The sequence below is a fragment of the Centruroides sculpturatus genome, unplaced genomic scaffold (genome assembly GCF_000671375.1).
Source record: "Centruroides sculpturatus isolate CEXI.00-Female unplaced genomic scaffold, Cexi_2.0 scaffold1922, whole genome shotgun sequence".
In the NCBI taxonomy this organism is placed as follows: domain Eukaryota; kingdom Metazoa; phylum Arthropoda; class Arachnida; order Scorpiones; family Buthidae; genus Centruroides; species Centruroides sculpturatus.
In genome coordinates, this window is record NW_019386304.1 from 39395 (window position 1) to 55489 (window position 16095).

The following is a 16095-nucleotide window of genomic DNA, read 5'->3' on the forward strand; positions in this document are numbered from 1 at the left end:
GTTGTCATTGTTACATTTGGTTTTTTAATAGCCAATTGTAATAACAGCAGCCTTGAATATATCTGATGATGAATTGTCATGGACTCTAACATAGCTTGATGTGGTCTGAAGACCATTGATAAATCGCTAGAATAATAAGTACAGGCATTCCTTTCTTAACATCATTAATTCATATCTGAAAATCAGTTATTCTGTGCAAAAGCATCAATGGAAAATAGACTCTTGGCTATTTTAAATTGGGAAAATTATGGCGTGTTAAAATGTCAATACAAAACTTTCAATTGATCTTTTTCTAAAATATAATTAAAACATGGTAAGAGAGAGAAATAATTAACAGATTATTTCTCTCTCTTACCATGTTTAATATTAAGGTGTAAAATGCTTAAAACATTGCTTCCTAATTACCAAACATTTACTGTGGTAATTAAAAAAATTATAATTTGTATACTGTACCATAAACATTGTTTACAATACAGTGGCAGAAAAATTCAACAGCAAAGAAATTTGTTAAGAAAAAAAGCAGACAAAAAATTTATCACAAGGCAATTTCCTGTAATGAATTCAGTCTCTTAAATGCTGATTTGCACTATTACAATAGTAGTTTTTACATGCTACATTCTTGCTACAGAGAAACTGTGCATAGTGGGTCATGTAGACACCTGAAAAGTCATGTGGATTATAATTCCATGCAATGATTGAGTTGAAATTTTCTCAGTGTAGAAAACTGATTTATTCCATTTTCCAACTTGCTCAAAATGTCATGACCTAAATTATATACTGAAACTGCATTAGTGTGAATCTAGTTAAAGTGAGATAGATATTTGAAGCTTACAGAAAGTTAGTGTATTTGTTTTCTTTCTTTTTGAACATTACATATGATTCTGGCATTCCAATACTGTAGGCAGAAAGCAACTTAAGACTTCTCTTGTACATTTTGTTAAAAAATGTATTGAGTTGTTATGACTTCAATATAAATTTTTCTTATACAAACATTGATATAAAAATATAAAGACTATATACATACATTCTTTAATGTTTGGGTATTAAAAATAGTTCTTACAGGAAAATGTCAAATTTTGTAGACTATATCTGTACTATGTTTATAGTTTTATGTAAAATTAAAATTTTATTTTGAAATGCTTTCAGTGGTATAGTATACTACATTTCAAAGGATGATGCTAAAAATATGAAATTTTTAGTTTCCAACACACACATCATTTGCAAATCATGATTCATATTTTAAAAAAACCAATGTAGAATATACAACTGAAAATAGCATTTAATGCACTGTATTCAGTTGCAGCAGTATGAAATGTGTTATGATTTTGTATTTGTGTATAATTTATATATTAAATGATATACTGTACCAGAATATATAATTTTCTGATAAACTGTTTTCATATTAAAAACATTTATACAGGAAATTTATAACCAAATTTTGGAAAAAATGTAATTTGTGTCTAATATCCAAAATTTATACAAAACTAAGCTTAATTGATACTGAAATTTAATAGTTATATTCTCAATTGTGAATAAATGGTTATGATCTTACAATTATTAAAATTTAGAAGAAAAAATTTGTTAAATGTTGTTTTTAATAATAAGCATTATTAATATTTTAATTTTTGTTTATTAATGTAAAAGTTATTTAAAAATATTCAATTATCAAAACAAATATTTTTTTTATCACCCTGAATTTTTAGTGATTTTATCACCTTTCTCAATTATAATGTGCCATTGAATGTAATGCACCAGGGGCGTGTCATGACATTTGATAATAGGGAAGCTGTGTTTCTGTAAGAAGCTGACATCCAGGGGCAGTCAGTCAATTGCGTGTCAGTGATGGTCTAGGGTCCATTCGTATCGTTTATTTGATAAGCCAGTAAAAACCGTAGACTCCTCTAAATGCATTTTTAATATCACAATTACATTCCGAACCGCTAGCCACAATATAAGGGCTACGATTAAAAATAATAAAAACTTACTTGGTGAAATAAAATGTGTGGTGGATGTACCGGTACATACCTGGTACAAAATATTCTTCAATTGTATGAATATACTTTTAAAGAAAATTATAATTAAATATAGCTTTGTAAAGAAACGTACATAAAAATATAAAATATTCTTTACTTTTTAAATCTTAAAACAATGCACTTAGTCAAATAGCTCCCTACGAGTGGCTAATGGATGGAATCGAAGACGGTTGCAGAGCGTGCATACACGCGGACTGCCAAATCCCCAGGGTGCCGATACCGGTCAATGTCAAATACCTCTTTTGTCGCATCACTAGTATATCTCAAAGGACGCGACAGGGCTGTTGTAGATTTTAAACGTTTCTCACCATAGCTGTAAAAATCTAAATATGTTAAACTTAATAGATTGTCCGTCATTTGTTTTCTAACTAATTCGTTTTAGGACCAGGTGTTGTCCACGGAAATTTCCAAAATTTACAACTTTTCGGTCACTCTCGTCGAACTGGAAAAATTTCTGTCTTTATTACATCTAATACAGTATTTCGAAGAAATCAGTCCCCACTGTACTCGGCTATAGATTGGTTCGGTTAAGCTTTTGTTTAAGTAATATTCCGGCTCTTTCATCAGGGTTTTGTTTATGTCCCCAATTCCCTAATCGCTTAATTATTTAACTACTTCTTAAGTAGAAATAAGTCGAAACCGGTTACTTTGTACTCGAATATTTGTAGTCTGGGGAAAAAGTGGAAAGACAAATTTTTATGACAAACGGATACATAAATCGTAAATTTAAGGAAAATAAATTCTAGAGCCTTTTCTGTACCTGGTGCATCTCTCTCATTCATTAAATTTAGTTGTAAATGACGCTGTCGAAGTAACGGTTAATTTTTTAACATTATACAAGAATTGTACACGTTTTTTTCTACATCCCCTTAAAGATGGGATGTACGAAATCGTAATATCACTGGTTTAACATCGAAATCCGTGAGTAATATAAAATCGGAGAGCGGAATAAATATATCAAATATTTTAATGGATTTTTTTAACTCCTGTCAACTATACAGAACTATCGTAAAAACATACCAGTAAATTCTTATCGGTTGGGTTAAGTTATAAATCTACTCGTTATTCACGTAATCGGCCAAATATCTAGCGGGCGGGCGGCTAACAGCCCAGAACCGGTCCTTGATAGAATTGGAAGTGTTATATGTGTAGCATCAGCCCAAGGTCGTAGGCTTCAACCGGCTAAACCGGGTGAGGTTGGTGCTCTGTAAAGCACATGCGCGAATCTGGCTTTTTGGAATCTGATAATACAGAGATTCTACTCCGCCACTAATATTCGAATATACAATAGCAATTTTTTTTTCCTTGTGTGGTATAGAAATTTGTAATAAGATACATAATGCGGTTATAATAAAATATCGTGCGATTATTTTCATATAATTAAAATTAACATGTATTTATTTTTTATAAAATACAAGGGAAGCGGCGCTTCCACCGNCCTGTCAACTATACAGAAAACTATCATAAAAACATACAGGTAAATTCTTATCGGTTGGGTTAAGTTATAAATCTACTTGTGATTGACGTAATCGGGCGAGGGCGGCCAAATATCTAGCGGGTGGGCGGCTAACAGCCCAGAACCGGTCCTGGATAGAATTGGATGCATTATACGTGTAGCATCCACCCAAGGTCCTAGGCTTCCGCCGGTTAAACTGGGTGAGGTTGATGCTCTGTAAAGCGCATGCACGAATCCGGCTTTTTGGATGCTGACAGTACAGCGTTTCCACTCCGCTACTCCGCCACTAATATTCGAATATACCATAGCAATCTTATCTTTTTTTGACGTGTAGTATAGAAATTTGTAATAAGATACATAATGCGATTATAATGAAATATTGTGCGATTATTTTCATATAATTAAAATTAACATGTATTTATTTTTTATAAAATACAAGGGAAGCGGTGCTTCCACCGCTTCTAATGATGGCACACCACTGTAATGCACACACTATATTTAAAATGCAGCCACAAAAAGTTAATATAGTTAAACAGTAATAAAAATTTTTTGACTAGTTTGAAATAATAGAATTTTTTTGAAAATCATTGTGTTTACGGCGCTTCATTATGATCACATTTTTAAATGTGTTCATTTATGACTCCATTATCAGATACAGAAGTTCTATGGACCAGTACAAAATCAGTCAAAATTACTATACAATTAAAATTTTAACAGCAAGATTTCACATTGGTATGTACAGTACAATCTTGAAAGTTACCATATACTTAGTATCACACTGAAATATCTAATGTGTACAGATAGGTTCATGTTCCTCAGCATAGTGGATAGCTCTGCTTAAACACAGCCTAATTAACTTGCTGTAGTTCAAAAGGTCATTAAACTGTTCCAAAACCAAAATTAAAACTGAAGTAGTGAGAAGGACATGGTACATGTTTCTACTGATGTTGTAAGACGTGAAAATTGCCAAGCAGGTTGGAAAGCAAATAATGTAAAATGATAATGTAAATTGAGTGAACTTTGTACCTGATTCTAATGTGCACCCCAATTTCTGAGACCAGAAAAATCCAAAAAAGGATGTGCATTAGAATTGAAAAGACACAGTATTAAATAATCTCTAGATTTATAAATGTAAAATACATTGCTTCAATTAAAATGTATTAAAAAAATTTTAGTTTTTAACTTATAAGTTCTTTTTTCACAGTGTGTTATTATTTTAAGTTGGTTTTTTCAGTTTACTTGAAGATATTTGGCTTCAAATACATATTTCTGCTGATGGATCATCAATAGATCAAAATATTAAACAGTCAGACTTTGTTATAATGAACACAGTTATAACAAGCAAAATGCCATAACAGTTTTAATTTACACACATTTACATACATTTTCTCAGATATACAAGCAAATTTTCAGTAGCTACGCAAACACAAACATTCTTAATTGTTTAATTAGTAAGAAATGCAATACCAAATTCTTGGAAGAGATAAAACTGAATGGGTTACTTACTTTTATGACCACTGGATAATTAGTTTTACAATCTGCATTGATTACAGGCCTATTTATCACTTAACTTTCCTTTTGAGGACCCGTCTCCCCCTCTTTCTTGATTAGCTTCCAGCCCTACTCTGCCAATTTACCTAATCATCACTACAATTGTTAAATTATGGTATACTTCAGTTAGAAAATAACTCTTATATGAAAAAGATGTCTATGAAAAAAAGAAAATGTCTCTCTGTTCACAAAAAAGTAGAAATTATTTGCAAGTTAGAATGTGGTGGCTAAAAATGGCAAAGTTTTGTTGGCAAAGTGTAGAAAGTTTTCTTTGTTATTTTTGACAGTATAGACATTATGGAAAAATAAAGCAGTCATCAATTTTAAAATTTGTAGATAAAAAGACAAATTGAAATTGGGCATATTATTAATTAGTATTATCTTTAATTACAAAAAAGTAAATTGTTTAATATTAATTATATTGTAGTTTACGTACCTATTAATAAAAATACAGTATAATATAATTATATATTTATTTTTTTGAATCATCTTATTTAGAATTAAAAATTAAGAGATTTCACTAATTATCAGTGTCATAGCTACAAATTTGCTGCCTACAGGATGCCCCTACATGTTTGTGTCTAAAGCAGCTGCCCATTTTCTCCTAGTTACATCATTCCTCTTCACAGATATAATGAGTAATGGTTATAATGAGGAAATCTTGCCAGTTCCCAATGCTTATTATAACAGAGTTCAACTGTATATTTAAATAAAATAATTTTGAATGTAAAGTTTTAAAATAAGATTTAAACCCAAATCTTCAAATTGTTTATTTTAGTATTTTAATAAAGATTTTAAGGAAATCAGAAATTCAATAATTGATTTATTCTGATTTGTAAGGATGAGTATTTCAGAATTGATATATTTGTAAAAATGATTCAGGAAATTTAATGTACAAATTGCTGATGATAAGTCTGAGTTAATTTAAAATTTATAATAGGTTTTTTTTATTATCACAATATCTATATTTGAATAATGTATTTATGAATTTTCTTTAAATTAGTATATATGAACAATTTTGGCAGTCAAATACAAATGAAGAATTTTATTTTTTACTCAAACAATTTATCTTTTATTCTTAAATATGAAATTAAAATATTTTAATTTTATTGAAAAAGTTTTTGAGTAAGATTTGGATATATGATGATATAATTCTATATAGAAATAAATTCTAGATTATTTAAATTTAACTAGTCTAGTTCTACTAAAAAATTAATATATGAGAGATTTAAATATCTTGAGACAGTTTTATATGATAAGAACATAATTCTTTTTATGCATAGATGATGATAAAAATTTCAAAATTTATATGAATATAATTTTCATATTTCTGGTTATAAGATATAAATAGAATAATGCCCAAATAAGAAATTTATTGGAACCTAATATTACATTAACATTAATTGTATACTAATAAGTCTTCATGACAGAATTATGATGGAGAATTGAGAAATTTGGAGAAAGACATCAAGTGTTTTTTTTTTTTATATTGAAAACTGGATATTTAAATTAAAATAAATTGGGTATCCATTAAAATTTGTCATAACTTTATTTATTCAAATTTTGACGTAAGGCATGGATGACTTATGCCTCGCGGTCCAAAGGGCCTCATGCCTCGAAGGTTTATGCATTACTTAAAAGCCGTGAACGCGAAGAAAAAGTTTTACCCTCATAAAACGATAAATAGTTTGTCAAATTTTTATTCATAAAAATGCAGTTTCAACTGCTTTTTATTTTATAAAATCCGTCTTCTTGCGCCACCAGAGGGAATTTTAAACAATAGGTAGTCTGTTAGTGCTGGTCAGTAGTAGTCCAAATTCAATATGAACGTTTGTTTCTTGAAAATTTGATCACGATTTAAATACTGTACTTACTTTTAATATTACCAATATGTCATCGAAAAGAAAACGTGTTGTATTATCATTAAAAGACAAATTAAAGTATTTGTTTTGATTATCTGAATTTTTCCTTATCCCCAATTACCCGGACTACCTTCATCCCCAATTAGTCTGGATAATCGAGGTTCTACTGTATTACTTTAAATGAATGAAGCACCATTTGAAGGGAAGAATGTTTAATATAAACTATCTACAGATTCAATTACACACACTCAAAATACTTCATCAATCCTCCTCTTGTTCAAGAGCATTAGATGTACTGTACATGGTCCAAATCTGTTTTCTTTAGACAATAATAGATCCTGGTGATCATCTGCTTGATGCTTTTAGCTCTTCAGTCTTTTTCATACATTGGGGGATTTTACATAAGTCAAAAAAATCTTCAATGAAGTACAACTCAGGAGCATTGGCTGGATTATCATCTTTGGTTATAAAGTCGATGATTGTCGATGCCTCCAAAGCTTCAAGAACAAATTGGAAGCAGCAGTGATATGGGCACATGCATGGTGTGGCCAAAAGATATATTTTCCTTCTCAGTAATTGGGTCTGATGAAGGAAATTTAACCTATTTGAATACAATGGTTTATATATGTTGTAATGATGGCAAAACCAGTTTTCCAAATGAGAATCTTGGGTTCAAATTTCCTTTTCTGGCTAAATTTTACATTGGCAGTGACTGATCTGACATTGCTTGAATAAAGTTTACTGTTTCTTCCAATCATTGAATGTGACAGTATGGAATGATTAGTGAATTTTTGGCACGGCATCCAAATTTGGTATTGCTAACCAAATATGCTCATTGATCCTTGAAAGAATATTTGAATTTCCGTCAGATGAATAATTATTTTTGTACAAATTAAAGACAAAGTTGCTCTAAAAATTATTTCAGACGATCACCATTTTTATTTCGTGTTCTAGAACAAATCATAGGCAGCTGGACCTTCCTTTTTAGGCTACACAACTGCCCACACTTAAAAATGTTCCTTAAAAACACAATAAACCAATAAAGATTAAAAGAATTCTTCTTTAAAATTGGAATGGAAAATCTAACGACGTCTTGTTAGTTCATCCTTGTCCATTTGGGTTTCTGGCTCCTTTTATCTACTGAGGATTAGCGCTGACAAATTTATAATAGATAACGCCAAGAGAACCCTTCTGATATATTAATGATATATTTGAATTTCTGTTGGATGAATAATTATTGTCTTGAAAGAATACTTTTTTATTCCAAAATTTTATGTTTTGTCTTGTTGTGCAACTAAACTCTTTGAAGCTGCTTATTGAATCAATATTCCATCATTGTCTTCAAACAGCTGCTCCAACTAAACAATCATTGTCATGATGAAAATGCATGCTTTCTTCCAGCTGGAAGATCTTTCTTGTATTACTAACAAAATATGAAAAATTGTTGCTCTTTGTTCTCCTTCAAAATGAACAATGAATGATTTTTCAAGGTGACCATGTCAACAGTAGAGCTTGTACCTCTTGGGAATGCAGATCTTGGTGCCGTTTTATATAAAAAGAACTCTTTGAAAAATGATATAGTTGATTATTAGGAATGTAGTAAAGCTCTGTCATGTGATATCACATGTGACTGATTATAATTTACTAGCATGGAAAAAAATATGAAATTAATGACAAATTTTAGTGCACATCTAATAATAGACAATTCTTTGTCATTTATTGCAATATTATTTTGAAATTGGTTATTGGCGAAATTATTGATTTGAAGTCTTGCATTCTGTTAATTGGAAGCAGCAGTGATAAAGAAGAAAAATTACTGTTTAACATAATAGTAATAAATAGGAATGTATAATAAAACCTTGAATAAGATATGATGATTAGAAAGGTTTGGAAAGTGATGAAAATATTTTGAAATTTGACAAAATTAAACTCTTAAGTCTATTTAAAAGTGAAATCAACATTTTCCTAATTACATTGAGAAGTCTCTTAAACTTATGAAGTTTCACAACTTGATAAAATCCAAATGAAAAAAATTGTTATGTTTCTAGCTAGTTGATTACTTTGTGTTTACATAAAAATATTGAAGAACTATTGTGATATGCATCTACTCATTAGATCAAAGGAACTGAGTTTATTTAAAAGAAAAAATAATAATAGACAGTGGAATTGCTTTTACTAAAATAAATGAAGTTTTGATATTTAGTAGAGGAATGCATGTTCTACAAGTCTAGATTTTAAAATAACCTCAAACCTAGTTGTTAATTTGAGTTTCTTTTGTAATCTTTACAGTCATGTAAGTTACGAAAAGCAAAAAAATTTTTTTTACTCTGTTGGAGGAAACTAAGAGACTTTGTCTTGAAAGAAATTTCAATGAGGAAGAACCTATATTTGAACCTTTATTAGCTAATTAGCTTTATTCCTAATTAACTCATTAGTTAATTAGTTCCAGTAAAGATATATTTAGTTAAAGCTAATATTCAATATTCCCCTTTCTTGTTTGACTTGCAAGAAGAATAAAAAACAAACACACATTCTTTTTTGAAAACATGTTACACAGTATGTTAATCATAGAAATTATCAAATAAAATTGATCATAAAAGTTTAAACTATTCTAAAAACAAAGAATTCTTTTATTCAGAGTTGTTGATTCAGTACTAAATAAAATTTAATAACATAGAAGTCAAACCAAATTTAACATCTCAAAAAACAAGGATGCACTTAGTTCATCATTAGTTAATTTTAATAATGCTATTTATGCCTGTGGTTTGATAGTTTTCCTTATTGGTTTGTTGTATATAATGATGGTCATTTTATTATGTTTTGTTAGCTATTTTTTTTTATTGCTTGACTTTGAAACTGAACTATGAGATATGGTTACATCAAGTGTTAATATAGAAACATAATACTTCTATCAAGGTTTATGTTCAGTTAATATATCTGTCAAAAATGACAGATCTAGATATCTTGATTAATTTATCAAGATTTATTTTATTCAAGATTAACTTTCTGAATCAAATACTTGAATTCATCACTTATTATTTTATAAGGAAATATAGAATATATAGAAAACTAAAAATTAAAAAAAGGTAAAATGAGTTATTTGATGATTGATTATTCATATAAATATTTTTAACTGAAAGATACTTTCAAAACCATGGAAAACAATGTTAACTTTAATAATACAGAAATAAAAATATATTTTGGTACAACAGATACACATTAATGCCAGTAAGCAATCCATATATAAATCATACTAAAGTTTCATATTAAAATGTCAGTAGCTTAAGAGTAGGAAAAAGTGTCAAGGAAGATTGACTATCCTTGAACTTTATCATGTTTAATCCACATTGTAATTTATCATATGACATATATTTTGAGCAACAATTTGGAAGATTTTTTATTTAAATGCTAATGAAAAATGTATAGTTTATAAGTTAAAAGTAAAATATTTCTAGTAATTGTTTGAATTAAATTTAGTTACATACATTACATGTACACACACTTTATGTATATAAATATATAGAAATACATACATTTTAATGTTTTAAGAAGTTTATATATACACATATACAACTAACTCTGCTCAATACACATTCAGATTGGTAAGAAGCTTTTAATAAATATTCCAACGTGTGTATAGAAATTTAATTATATTAATATTTTAATTTTTGTTTATTAATGTAAAAGTTATTTAAAAATATTCAATTATCAAAACAAATATTTTTTTTATCACCCTGAATTTTTAGTGATTTTATCACCTTTCTCAATTATAATGTGCCATTGAATGTAATGCACCAGGGGCGTGTCATGANACAACTAACTCTGCTCAATACACATTCAGATTGGTAAGAAGCTTTTAATAAATATTCCAACGTGTGTATAGAAATTTAATTATATTAATATTTTAGTTAGTGTAATACAAAGTCATTTATCCTTAATTTTTTTTCTAGTTTAATCTTTTCATTTTCTTGAAAGACATTCAGACTGAGTTTTTTCCCTCCTGAATTTGAGTAATTTATTTTAAAAATGCTTCAGTACATCAAGATAATGTTTTTTTCATCAAAATAATTGTTTTATATATTTTATTTTATATGTTTAAAAAGTTAAGTGATGTTAGCCATCTATTTAGAACATATAATTGTATGTATTTGCTGTTAGACTAATTTCCAAAAATAATTTTTTGGCATCATCTCTAGCAGGGTTGAAAAAACTGTCGTTTTAAGATCTAGATCCAATAAATCAATTTGGAACTAAAAGTGGGATTTGCATTGTTAAGTCAGTGATAGTTAAAAAAACAAATGCACAGTGGTGCCTCATGCTTTGAATTTAATTCATTCTAGAAAGTTGTTCAAAGTCTAAATCAATTTTTTTTCCATTAGAAATAATGGAAACTGTGTTAATTCATTCCCAGACCCCAAACAATAATCATGTCAATAAACTTACAGCAAATATATATAATTTAACATAAAAATACCACAATTAAATGCCCTAATAGTAAATTAAAATATGTAAATTTTCTGTAATAAAATGGAAATTGCATTTATTGTTCCACTTCTGCATCTTAACATAGATGTGTGATTTAATTATTATAGTTGTGATATTTAACATATTATAGTGTGTGTGAGATTTTCTTTGTTTAGAAGCATACTTTAAACTGTTTACTTCTCATTTTGTTTGAATAAAATCAAGTTGTAATGTCTTGGGATAAAAAGCATATTGGACATATGCTTTGAGTTTTGAAAATAATATGCAAACAGTAAAAAAAATTGTGATGTATACAGGAAAGATGTTCCTAAACTTCCAACATGTCAAATGTGGTTTAAAAAGTTCTATTTGGGAAATTTTGAACTAAAGGATACAGAACATATGGGACACCCAAATACTGTTGACAAGGAAAAATTGCAGAAATAAATTGTTAAAGATTGATGAATAACACACATTACAGTATATATAACCAAACACACAAAAATAAAGCAAAAAAGGCACTGNGTATATTGGGACTGGATGAATGAGAGACTTCTGATTACCCAATGTGCCAAGTGTGAAGCCCCACATGCCATTGATGCCAGAGATGAATGTTGACTAAAATTGTGATGTATACAGGAAAGATGTTCCTAAACTTCCAACATGTCAAATGTGGTTTAAAAAGTTCTATTTGGGAAATTTTGAACTAAAGGATACAGAACATATGGGACACCCAAATACTGTTGACAAGGAAAAATTGCAGAAATAAATTGTTAAAGATTGATGAATAACACACATTACAGTATATATAACCAAACACACAAAAATAAAGCAAAAAAGGCACTGAAAACATTCAAACATAACACAAGAGCAAGAAATAACTAGGAGACACAACAGATTGCATTTATGCTTAGAGTGCATTTTTTCCCTGCATGTGCATTTCACACTTTGAAGCATAATTTGAACTCTGAAGCATTCGAAGTATGAGTTACCAATGTAATTTTTTAGTCATTTTTAACAAACTACGTGTTGACGTAAGATTATACATTTCTGGTCATTTGTGGTTAGAAATGTATTTGTGAATTTCTAATAAACTTCAATGTAAATGAATTGTAGAAAAATTCTGAAAATGATGCAATATTCTTACTGTAATTTTCACTCATAACTATTTGATTTTTTAAAAATATAATTTAGCTAATATTTTTAACTTAAGAATGAAAATGAATAATTCTAGAATATACATTTTTGTTGTTTTCTCAAAAATTTTGGTGTTCATTAACTTGTAGTGAGATGTAAATTCAGAAATGGGAATATGCATATATGTGAGATCAGTATACTATCCAATATCACTTTCTTTTATTGTACTTAAGTCATTATTACAGTGCAGGAAAGTTTTTAATTTTCTTGGTAATATCTTAACATAATAATTATATATGTTTGCTTAATTATTGATATTATGATAAGTTATTACCAAGAAATTTAAAACTTTCCTGCAATTATGTATAATGTATTTTAATTAGTTAATTAGTGAGGTAGAGTGTCATTGCTTAAGAATTTTTATAAAATTTCTTTCATCAAATTTGAACTTTTGTAGCTTTTTAGTCGACAAAAATTTTTAACTATCTGTTCTGCTTTCTGCCAGTTTTGGTTTCAGTAACAGCAAAATCATTTGTGAAAGATTATTTGCGTTTTATTTAATTTGTAGTTTGGATGTTTAAAATGTTTTATATATTGTAACATATTGTTAAAAAAATACTCTGTATATACTGAAGCTATATATATATATATCTGAAGCTCTATGATTTATATGCAAGTGTTTAGGAATATCTTATGCCTGAAAGTTAAACTCATAATTACACACATTATTATGACCATCCAAGTGCAGATATTGCACATGCCAAGCAAGTCAGTATGTGCACAGATCGTGATCTTACTCTGCATGTGTATAAGGCAAGATGTTTTGTATTTACGCAAATCAGAAAATCAGATCTGGCAAAAAATGCAATTTATAAGAACTGATAAAAGGCATGATTATTGGCTATTGGGCTAGGCATCTCAGTATTTCCAAGACTTCAGACTTGTAAAATGCTCTGGTGTTACAATGGTGAAGGTATATTGGGACTGGATGAATGAGAGACTTCTGATTACCCAATGTGCCAAGTGTGAAGCCCCACATGCCATTGATGCCAGAGATGAATGTTGACTGCAATGGTTGGTTAAGAGTGATCAATGTGCTACTGTTGATGAATTGACTACCCAAATTAACAGAAAGGTTTCAAAGTTTTCAACATGACAGTGTAGTTAACCCTGTAGCATATTGGACTTTTTAGCAGACATTTGTTGTTGGCATCCACGTTAACACAACTTCATCACAAACAACATAGTCAGTTTTTAAAATAATACTGACATTGAACTCTGGTTGAATGGCAAAGTGTTGCTTCTCTGAGTGAGTTTTTTACTCCATCAAGTAGATTGATGGTAGACTATATTTAGCATGAAATCCTTGAGAGCAGACACCTAGACAATTATAGGCAGAAGGAAGCAGGATGAACGTCTGGAGAATGTCGCATATGGCTGGGGTATGCTGATATCTCTGGATTAGTGATGTGCCGTGTATCCGCATTTGCGGATATCTGAGGGGGAAAAAAGATCCGTATCCGTTACTTTTTAGCGGGTCTTTTATCTTAATGAATTTCATTACTTATATGAAATTTTAAAGATAGGTAGCAATAAAATACTAATAACTTCAATTCAAATCATTTTTTATTTCTTAAAATCACATATTTGGCACATTCATATTGCAAAAATTTTATCATGCAAAATTCATTTACTATTGTAAAATATTTCCATATTATACTTCTAAACTTTTTTGTTGACATTGTTTTTATTTTAATTTAACTCAACATTCTCCAAAGATACAAATGTAATCTATGCTATCTTGTGTCACACTAAACTATAAACAAAAACACGCGCAGTGCAAATCAAAACACGTCGCGTTACTAACACAAAATGTCAACTATCGGTCCAAGGTCACAAGCACAGGTGCTGACTGAGTACGAAAGTTGAGATCCGTATCTGCGGATCTAGACACTAATTATCTGTATCCGTATCCGCGGATATACATTTTTAACGATCCGGCACATAACTACTCTGGATACACCCTGAATGCAAGTGGCTATTTATTGATCATTGCTGATACACCCATGCATGTTGACTATTTCTTGGGGGCTCCAGTTTCTGTTAGCAGGACACTGCTTCATGCATTACTACAAGAATTATCTTGAGTGGTGTGAAGAGTATAAAGAAGAATTATACTTCCTTTTCCTTGGCCACCAAACTCCCCAAATCTGAATTTAATTGAACATTTATGGGATGACCACAATTGACAAATCAGATAGATGGATCCTCCNTGAACTAAAGCAGATCATCTTCTATCTATCTATATAAATAAAAATGTAATGTTTGTTTGTTCCTAACAATTCCTTTGAAATTTTGACACAACGCTGCATTTGAATACGCACGTGTTTTTATATAATATACATGTCGAAATTCCCCCCACTGGGGGGAGATAGACAGGATTAAGACTTACTGTAAAGAACTCTGCTTCTATTTATACTATTTTAGATGTGGTTTTTTTGTGTTTTAATAGGGTACATCAAGAGAATGTACATTAAGAAGGGATTTTTCGAAAATCCCCCCCATGGGGGAATTGTTATACATTTATAATAGATACATTTTGAGCCACAACAACACGTGGCAGAGTTTGCTAGTATGTGGATAAATAAATAAGTAGGTAAAAAATAATAATTAGGTACCTATTTTAATGCTTTATTAAGCCAAAATACAGAAAATATTTATACTATAAATTTTCTAGACTCACGACGATAGATAACTGATATGCATCACACTAGTGTTGCTAAATACAGTATTAGTAGTGACATACAAAAGAATTGACTGTTCGATCCATTCCTTTTCTTTCTCCCTTTTTAGTTACAATATGTATGGGTTTGTCCAAAAATCATATGGCTTTTCTTTGAGCACAGTTTCCTTTACTTGGAGATGGGCCACTATGGCGGGAGTGTCTGTAGAATCCTCCAGCTTTGGATGCTGGTCTCAATGATTGGATGGCTGCTGTCCAAGTCTAGACAGAATTATGTGCACATCTTCCAAGGGAACTCTTGCTGTCTTCCAACTTGGTCGAGAGACCTCGAAAAATTGTATGGGGGGGGTCTTTGTCTCCCTGCTTTTAAGGGGATCGTCCTATGCAGTCCAGAACAGGGTCAGTAGCTCTCATTCACGTCCACCTCAAATGGGATCCCAGTGTGATATAACCTGCTTTTCTGACACCCTCCAGAAAAACTGAACTGCCCAAGTGAAAGACAAAATTGTTTTGACTCGGCCAACTGTTAGGCCTACACATTAATGTATGTAGTGTTGAATTTAATTTATTAAATATGTAGTGTTCTTTGTAGTATTTGTGTTTAGAAGTTAAATTATTTTGGCCCAATTGAATTTGAATATTTTTGAATCATTCCTTTATTATCCGTGCTCTAAATAAGTACTCTATTTTTTGAATAAGCCAGACTAATTGATCAAAGTACATATTTTTCTTTTCTGAACAAGGGGCTGAAGTAGCTAGCTAGATCACACACTTTTTAGTTGAACTAACTCTTCTGGAAGGGTGAAATTGAAGTGCAAATGTTGTTGAATATATGTAGATGTAGAATTT

General features: G+C 29.9%; 1 protein-coding gene across 1 annotated transcript in view; it reads left to right on the forward strand.

The window, feature by feature from the left end:
• LOC111614478 (ubiquitin-conjugating enzyme E2-17 kDa-like) overlaps nt 1-16095 on the forward strand; it is a 57591-nt gene that overhangs the window by 39279 nt on the left and 2217 nt on the right. The window lies entirely within an intron of this gene.